This window comes from Silurus aristotelis (genome assembly GCF_946808225.1).
Source record: "Silurus aristotelis genome assembly, chromosome: 15".
NCBI classification, from domain to species: domain Eukaryota; kingdom Metazoa; phylum Chordata; class Actinopteri; order Siluriformes; family Siluridae; genus Silurus; species Silurus aristotelis.
In genome coordinates, this window is record NC_139588.1 from 8,418,775 (window position 1) to 8,425,708 (window position 6,934).

Sequence of the window (6,934 nt, forward strand, 5' to 3'; positions counted from 1 at the left end):
ACACCACTGTATAGTGGTTGTGTAATGTATAAATGTAAAAACGGGCAACTATTCAACCAATCTATGGTTGCTATGGCGATATGAATGACTTTCCAAATGCCTTACCAAAGAAAACCCTGGTCTGCCTCATCTCGCTTCTTATTCACAATATCCAACCTGAAAAAAAGGGTCTAAAATTACTGATTCGCAACCTGCCATTACATTAACCATTACAAGCGCAATTAATTTCCATCTTCGATTTCATCCTGATACTACTGGTTTTCTCAAATAACCATCTCTGACACAAAGCACAACGATGCTGACTAGATGGTCACACTTGCACGGACAGTCTTGGGTTCGAGGGATGAATGTCAATGCGGTATGAACAATGAATTCTCCTGAACTCTGAGCCTTAATGCCAGTTTGTGTAAAAGGATCAGAATGGAAATTGAGTTCTGCCGGAAGACCGGAGTGCTGAGGGATTTCCGACCAAATGTGTCTTATGTTCTAGCGCTTCTTCTCTATCCTTTATTGAAGTCAGTATAAAGACATGTGTGGGCAGGCAGGAATTGGTACATGTCCCAGTGTGTAGGTGTCCATACAGTTTCCCATCATGCTGTTTACGTTGAACTTTAACCCCCTTTTTATAAGGTTCATCTCACAACATCACCCACCTGCTGTTTGACTGAATATTTAATCTAAAAAAAGAGACTAGCACCATGTCCAGGGCCATGTTTCAGTGCTTCCAGTCGTGTCTTTTATGCCTACGATTCATACTTCCCTCCTTTTGTGTTTTGAAAGTGTGTTACATCAACAGCTTGTTGTCTGTTTTTCGGTTTCTTCACGAGAAATTGACAGCTATTCTCTTGTATTGCAGTAAGCTGGTCCTTGTGCATGTCCTAGTTCCAATTACAAGCTGCTGCTGAAAATGTACACCATTATTTCTCTTTTCTGTCAAAAAACTAAACAAAAAACGGTGGTTTTCCTTCACCAGTATCACCATTCATCCATTCCGAAATGAGAAAATGTCTCCGGGTCAGACAGCAGAATGAACACGTGGATTAAAGGAGCTGGAAAGGGAATGTGGGGCAGCCTGGAATTTCTTTTTCCAAAAGCACATCATTCAATGTCACTTGGCAGCTGGTCGTAGCAATACATCTAGTACAATTTAAAGGCTTGAAATTTTGTGTCGTACATCTTCTAAGGGGTGAGGTGGGGTGGAGGGGGTACTTTAAGCACCACACCTATGAAATTGGTCTCTCCCTGATGCTTCTGGTACAGAATCCTGACCCACTTAGTAAAAATAGAGCCGGTTTTCTCTCAGTTCTCTGGTGAAGGTGTGGAAAAAGTGTCTGTGTAATTTAAGGGACTGTTGCTATGGTTCTCTGACCCTACCTGGCAACCCAAAGTAGAATGCGATGTAGTCTCTTGGGAGATCTAATGAGTAACACAAAAATTTGTATACAAAAGTAATCAAAGGCATATTGGAGCAGCTTTTGTCACTTGAAGAGGCTTTAATCAATCATATACAGTTACATAGTGCTGACAATGTAGACTATCATCATATACAATATCTGTTTCTCCTTCTGCTCTGTGATGAACCCAAGGCTGCAAACAAGGCTGTGGCACACTGGGTTCGTTTAATATCCTACATTCTGGGTTGGTTTAAAATTAAGAGGAAGTGTTATGTGCTGCCACAAGAGGGCACCATTTAAAAGCAGTCAGTGTGTAAAGGGGTGTCTGCAAGAGTGAAAGGGAAAGTTTAAAGGACTGTGGTGAGACCTGCGATGTTGTTTGGTTTAGAAACAGTGGCATTGAGTAAAAGACAGGAGGTGGAGCTGGAGGTAGCAGAGCTGAAGATGTTGAGGTTTTCTTTGGGAGTGACGACGATGAACAGAATTAGAAATGAGTTTATTAGAGGGACAGCGCATGTAGGACGTTTTGGAAACAAGGTGAGGGAGGCGAGATTGAGATGGTTTGGACATGTGCAGAGGAGGGACATGGGGTATATCGGTAGGAGAATGCTAAGGATGGAGCCACCAGGAAGGAGGAAAAGAGGAAGACCAAGGAGGAGGTTTATGGATGTGGTGAGGAATAACATGCAGGTAGTTGGTGTGAAAGAGGCAGATGTAGAGGACAGGGGGGGTATGGAGACGGATGATCCGCTGTGGTGACCCCTAATGGGAGAAGCCGAAAGAAGAAGAAGAAGACGTGTGTAAAGGGGTGTAATGCAATGTCACTACTATCTGTATCTGTAGCAGTTTAGTGCTCTAAATATCTAAATAAATGTAAGTGAAATCAGAAAATTAGTTTACTGTACATGGCCTGTGACAGTTTAGAATAGAGGTCAACCGATTTTACCGATACTGATACCGATAGCTAAGTTGCATCATACTTGGTGATAACCAATTAATCAACAGATGGATACAAATGGATACTGGATAAAAAAAAATCATACAAACATAACAATCCATGAAAAATAGTCCTGAACTTTATTTGTAAATAAAAAAAATGTAAAACACTACTGAATAATGAAAATGTGCTAAATGAAATATGTTAACTAAAAAAAATTTAATTGAATAATTAATAAATAATAAATATAACATACTCTGTGCAGCAGCATGAATATCCAAATTTTGTTACTTATAACTCCACAAAAATACAAACCTACTATCCCACTGCAAACCACAGTGACCCTGACCAGGTAGTTACTGAGGATAAAGGAATCAATTTGGTTGTTGTTTTACTACAATAGTTCTTTCCACTCACACACACCCATATGAAAGTCAAAAATCTTCCTGCTCACAAGACTTTTTTTCATTTCCTCCTATTCATCCTCAGAATCCTTACCAAGAAGTCAAGGTCGTGTTCACTGTGCTGTCTGTCCAAGGAACCCTGGGTGTGAGGTGGAATTACTCTCTGGTTGGGTTGCCAGTTCATGGGGCAGACATATGGGTAAAATCACACTGCCTGTTTTTTTTTTTTAAATTGGGAGAAAACTGAAAAACTTGGAACAAACCCACAGGAAAATGGGTAGAACTACAGACATACAGTACTGGGGTCATGAGTAAACCTGGGACCATGGAGCTGTGAGGCAGCAATGCTAAATAGTTTTCTATTTCCCACATCAATTAAGTGCTTTTTGAGTGTTTGAGTGTTTCTTGAGTGTTGAGTGTTTCTCCTTCAGATGTCCTTGAACTCACCCAGAAGAAAATGCATTCATTCAATGGCATAATTTAAAGGAATTATGGAATTACCAACATTAAATAATAGCTAAGTAAAGCTTAATAGAAATGTTAATCAGTTACTGTTGGTGCTTGTGCTTCAACCACAACTTAAAATGCTCTATGTTCATGAGCTTCTTTGCTGCTGTGAATCCATGGTTACTGCTCTTACATGACTTTTTCATGCTCTCAATTATATTAACTATTGATCTCTTCAAATCAGAGTGTGTGACCAGTTGAGTGTGATTTGGGATCCAGTTAATGCATTAATTTTTATATTTTTGTCTGAAAGCCATATTTACTCTTTTTTTAAACAAGGTAAGCGCGACATTCTAGCTAGTCTCATGAAAAAGCTTGATATGTTGCATGATATCTAAAAAGAACCACCTTATAGCTTTAATATTTCCTTACTGCAGCTTTGAGAGATGTAGAATGAGAGCTATCTTCAGAGCACTGGAGGTGGAAAATGATATATAGCATACTAGCATAAAAGGGGTACGACGCAACTTCCACCTGCATTTGCATCTGTCCCTTCCTCCATTACGTGACTTGGCATCCTGTCCTCTCTTCTGAATTCTATTTTGTATTTAGAGGACTGGCAGAGCAATGGCAGGAAATGTGCCCGCATTTTCAGACACGCTATCCATCTCAGGCAGATGTTGCTGGAGCTCCGGCAGTTATCTTTCTGCAAGTGCTGTGAGCAGAAATCAGAGTGATGAAGCGCTAATGGATGTTTTGCTGTTTATTTCATGATAGATTTGGTCGGTCTTCTGCTCTGTCTTTTCCTCATTAATAATTAATAACGTTAATGAGAAAAATAACATTAATTAGGGTTCTGTAAATGTTCTCCAACTAAATCAAATTGGTGTCCTTATCCCTGCTATTAAATAAAACCAGCTGTGCCCTCACCCCAAACATGATATAAACACGGTTTATTCACTGAATCCTCTCCAGTTTTTGTGCACATCCCTTTGGAAAATCTGCACCAACATATTAGGCAAAGGACCACCAGTCAGAAGGATCTAGACACGACAGTGTTCATGGCTGTCGACAATGAGTTGATGAATGATTAGCATATGAATATGTTTGAATAATTTCACATTAACCTTCCAATCTCTTGTGTGTCCAATTGTTTTAGGACATTGTTGTAGTAGTGACAAGTCAGAACGCCCTGTACATCATACACGCCGATGTTGTAATGATGTATCCTGCCCTTACACGCGTCCTTTTCTATCCATTTCTAAATACCCCCCCAAATGACTAATTGAAATTTTGCAACACGACGCGACACTGTAGTTTAGAAGCAGTGCCATTGGATGGTTTAACGTTAATATGACTTATGATGCCATTGTTTTGACAACAGGAGAGGGCTTTTCACTTAATCCAGTTGACACGAAAAAAAACATGCACTCTTTTAGGGGAATGGGCAAAAGTGGTTAAATTTAGGAGAAATGTTGATATAAAAACTATAGACAATCGCTTACACAATACTTCTTATATTAGTATAAATATTTACTTCTAATATTAGTAAAAGATAACACAAGTGAACACACGCAGTTTTTGAATGAAGGTTTTTATTATTGAGGGAAAACAAAATCCAAATTTACATGGCCCTGTGTGAAAAAGTGTTTGCCCATGACCCTTATAACTGGTTGGACCACTCTTAGCAGCAACAACTGCAAGCAAGCATTTGCGATAAATTGCACTGAGTCTGTTACAGCGCTGTGGAGGAATTGTTGTAATTCAGCCACATTAGAGGGTTTTTGAGGATAAACCGCCTTTTTAAGGTAATGCCACAGCATCTCAATAGGATTCAGGTCAGGACTTTGACTAGGCCACTCCAAAGTCTTCATTTAGTTTTTCTTCAGCCATTCAGAGGTGGACTTGCTGGTGTGTTTTGGATCATTGTCCTGCTACAGAACCAGAGTTCGCTTCAGCATGAGGTCATGAACAGATGGCCAGACATTCTCCTTCAGGATTTTTTGGTAAACAGCAGAATTCATGGTTCCATTTATCACAGCAAGTCTTCCAGGTCCTAAAGCAGCAAAACAGCCCCAGACTATCGCACTACCACCACCATGTTTTACTGTTGGTATGCTGTTTAAAGGGAGCACTTTTACTTTTGGTGGTGTCATATTTTACTTAAGTACATGGTTTATGTACTTCATCCACCACTGCAGGTTTCACGTCTCCTTGCATATGTACACAAATCCTGCCGCTGTTACACAACTGCATTAAATGAAGCAGCACACTGAACATTTCATGCTTTGCTGTGTAATATTGATTTGATGTAATTAACTCGGTGTTATATGAGCACACCACCAACAATCACACCACTACCAATTCCTGCAACTCATTTCTGTTTTACTTTACACTGCCAGTTTAAAGAAAAAAAAAAGCAATTTTTTATCTTGGATTCAAGTTTCAAGGTTTTTTTTTTTATTTTTTACAAACATAATTATATACAGAATACAACTGCCAGTGAAATGTAAACCTGATCGAAAAGGGACTATAAATATAAAATAAGAACATTTGAAAAAAATTCAAGAAAATGAAAACATATATTAGATAATAATAAAGTGTTGTTAGGAAAGAATATTGCAAATATATTTATATGTGCAAAAGGGAAGTATAAATTTTATGGAATGTAATGAGGTATGACAATAACAATCCATAAACAGTAACAATGACAATATAAGGTGCAGTGTGCAAATGCAGAATTAACACCATTTTAAAGGGGAACTGCGCATAAGAGACTTATGGGATAAGTTGCTGGTTAAGTGATGTCTCTGTATAACTTAATATTCATTCAATGATACTATCCAGTGACTCGAAACATTCTATTTTCAAACTTTTGTTTTAGGGCAGCTAACCTTGTATGACCACTAACTCACTATTCGATTGCCAGCTCCTATTTTGAGCTTCCACATTTCCTCCTCTCAATATTTTTAGAACCCAGGAACCCTACCCATGTCCTTTTGACCTCTGTGTGACCAAATTGTTTCACCCTGTAATGAGAAAAATGCTGTGTTGGTGGTTCGGGGGCTTGGAGGTGGGCCAAAGCAGGCCAAGGAGGCTACCATGCATCTCATCGATTCCTCCTGATTTTCTGGTCCAGACCATCATTGCAGGACAATTGTTTTTCATTACAGCAAGTCAGAGAAGACCAGAGGTCAGCAACTCCACCTAACTCTTCTCATCATCCTCTTTGGGTTAGACTCCTGTGCTAGCAGAAAGGAACAAGCTATTACTTTTTAGAGGACAGTGTCAAAGGACAGATGGATGGCAGGGTGCATAGAGATATTTTCTCTAATATTTTTTAAAAATTCTTAGTTAATTAGGGCTATTAAATATGTATGAGCACTTTGACTATAACTACGAATGATGTACATCCAATTATAAAGCAATTACTTTCCTACATGGTTGCCTTAAATATTTAAAGTTATCGATCATGCATAAGATTGTATAACTATTACATAATATGTTACAGCCTTTTTGGCACTCTAGGTGAGATTCTTATTGTCGCCCCCCAATTGCTCCACCCTCCAACCATAATGCTTCAGCTCCACACTATACAACCTTTACATGAAAAAGGTTAAACACAATTAATAATCAATGCATAAATGGCCGAATTCAAGTATGTAAACATGTACTAAATTATAAAACAGGGGTCGCTCACTTGCGAACCCCAGCTGGGGTCTAGTTTGCCTATTCCTAGAAATGGTGCCGAA